Genomic DNA, 3,314 nt, shown 5'->3' on the forward strand with positions numbered 1-3,314 from the left:
ACCCACCGTATTCACCAGATTTAGCCCCCAGTGACTTTTTCTTATTTCCAAACTTGAAAAAATGGCTCGGTAGACAGAGATTTCCAGACAACGAAGACGTCACATTGCCTCTGTAAGTGCTTATTTCAAAGGAACTTCCGAAAACGCACTTTTCTGAAGGATTAAAAAAACTTGAAAAGTGATTGACCAAGTGTATAGAGCTCCAAGGAGATTATGTTGAAAAATAAAAAAAATTTTACTCAAAAAAAATTGTTTTTATACTTCATTCTAAGGACTTATTGAACTACCCTCGTAGCCACTTACTAATTTCGGTAGAAGAAAATTCTAAATTTATTGCATTAATATCTACAGAAGATTGCATTATTTGCAAAGGACTATAGTAACGTCGAGACCGGCGCACTGATTTAGTAAGCAACTTAGTAAAAATTGGTGCAGTCACATTAGCAGACGAAAAAAAAACCCCACATGCACCGCTTCGCGTCCAAGGTTACGACATACGTATCATTCACACATTATGGGATGTTTAATTCTTTCGCACTATTATATTTATTTAAATTGCAATTGTACAGTACACATGATTATATATAGTTTATACATTATAATGTACATGCAGGAATATTATATTACAAGCTGAAACAGAAAAATGTGATTAAAATAAAGCAGGTGGAAATCGAAAACAGGTCTCCAACGCGGCAGCACGACGATATTCCATTCTGCTAAACCAGATAATGAGATTCAGAAATTTATCGCCCTTATGAAGTATATGTTAGCACTCAAATTGATTTCCATTAAATTATTCATTAATTGTTCACAGTGATGGCATTTTAAAAATTCTAAGCCCTGTATCTTAACGTAATTGAATATCCTAATATCGAGGTTTAAAAATAATTTTTTGCTCTCTGTGGAAAATTTGTTTTTCAATTGTAACTTTTCGAATTATCCTAATTTATTGTAATAAGGATCTTTGCATCAAACCAAATTGAATGATTGATAAATTTAAGGAATTTCAGTAGAGCGTTGGTCGGCTAACATCGTTTACGCTCAGTTGCACTCGGTCTAACTCTAGACTCGCTTACTAAGTCACTTACTAATGTTCGAGAGCGATCTTTCGAATTTGTCTTACTCCATAATACAAAAAATAGAAAGTGTCATATTATAATTCATATTCCTACAGACAATAGCAATTCCTCTTATAAATTTAGTCTTTATGTTATTTTAGGTACTTATTACTTCTACTCTTTTTATATAATTTAATCATTTCTCTACTAATTTATCCTATCTAGGATTTTACTATAAAAAATACTAAGGCTCCGTATAATCAATAGGAAAATTTCATATAAAAATAGCATAGCTTACGATTATTGTATTAAAATATGGGAATTATCGCTTTGGTCCCACGATTGTAACCTAATTTAGTAATTTTTCCAGTACAAAGATTCTCAGTGTACTCGATTTTGTCCTTCAAATTGTATATCATTTCCATAAATGTATATTATTACAATTAATAACATGCATTGGCATTACAAAACAGGTAGTTTCATATTCTCGTTTAAAAAATGCACATTCTTTTTTAAAAAACCTTTGGTGATTAAACATTTTATTGCAACTTCTGCCGTTTCTTCAAAGACTCGATTTGCGCATTTCCAATTTTATTTTTACAAGTTTAAAGTTACACATGCGGTCTACACAGCACCCTGACTGTTTTTTAGCTTCTAAATTATATGCCTAACCTCAGTAACCTAGACTTTGTCAATTGAATTTATGCCGAAACTCAAACGGTTGTTTTGACAATCTTGTAGGGCATTCAAAATACAAAATTTTCTTCTCTTGAATTTTTTCCATATCATGCGTTATTTAGCTTCAAATGTTCATTTTTGTGCTTTTTTTAATTTTGTAAATTCTATAACTCTGGTAATTTTTGGTTTTGTGAAAAAAAAGTCATTAGGTCTCTAAAATATTCAAAATGTGCTCACTTTTTGAATTTGCATTCAAAATGGCTGGCTAACGAACTTGACCTTTAGTTTTGCACACTAAAAGAGTGTACCAAAGGCCAATCTAATACAATAATTTTTTCACAAGTTATCTTGCTCACAGACAGACAGATTCGTAAAAATCTGTTTTTCGGTTTCAGGGAGTCTCAGATCGTTAACATTTGACAAAAACTGGAGGGGGGGGGGGGCGTGCAATTTTACACAAAACTAATACATTCTCTGATGAGAATGTAAAAAACGAGAATAAAGTTATCAAAAGGTAGATTTCATGAAGAATTAACATTTTTGGTTTTAAGGGTAGTTTTCAAGACACCCTGCGGGTATGTTAGGGGTGTATACCCCACATGTCTGAAACATGAAGTTCTTCTTTGGATAATTCTCGAAAAGCATTTACACTTACCCGTAACATTTCCCCAACCCCTGAAAAAATTATTGCAAACAAAAAAAGTGATTTTTCGCCATGTAATTTACATGGGAAAATTGCAGTCAAAACCGGCACCTGTTAAAATGAAAATTAAAAAAAAAAGGAATTTCTTTTTTCGGATTTAGAATAAAGTGGAGGGGGGTGGGGTCGTTCTCCTCTATAAAAGTGTTTTTGAACGACCCTATTCAACACACTTTAAGGAAGACATTGAAAATATCATTCGGTTCAAAAAGCATTGCGCCAACCCCATAGCATATAAGATATAATTAGTAATAATATAATAATAATATCATATAATATATAAGCATATATCCACCAATCAATGTTGAAGAGGTGAAGAAAGCAATAAAGGGCGCGAAGAACTTTTCCACTGCAGAAACAGATAGTATCAAGATCATCTGGCGGGGGAGGTTTACTTCTACACATCAACATCTGGATCAGGATTATCATTCAATATTCAAGGTCATTTCGCCAATTCCACAGTGACTAGTGATAGGACGCACTGTACTCCTACAGAAGAAAGGTGACTTGTCTAACCCAAGGATACAGGTCAATAACTTGTCTGAACACGTTGTATAATAATTTGAGAACTATTCTGAACGACGAGATTCTTCAAACAGTTGAACGTGTGTGGGAAGAGAAAAAAGGTGTAGCAAGCTATCAGGAGAACCTTCTAATCGACAGGTGCGTCTGTAAAGACACAACATTCAACCAACGCTAACAGTTGATGGCCTGTATTGACTTCCTCGACAGTCTGCTTCGCGGCTTTGTAAAGAAACGCTCCTTTGCCAATGATCACATAGTTTCTGACCATTTTTAGGAAGGAGCTGTCCCATTTGCAACGATGTAAGCTGTACACCGCTAAACAAACGAATTAATATGCAAGCTCTTATGCATGT

The sequence above is a fragment of the Belonocnema kinseyi genome, chromosome 1, assembly GCF_010883055.1.
Source record: "Belonocnema kinseyi isolate 2016_QV_RU_SX_M_011 chromosome 1, B_treatae_v1, whole genome shotgun sequence".
Taxonomy (NCBI): Eukaryota; Metazoa; Arthropoda; class Insecta; order Hymenoptera; family Cynipidae; genus Belonocnema; species Belonocnema kinseyi.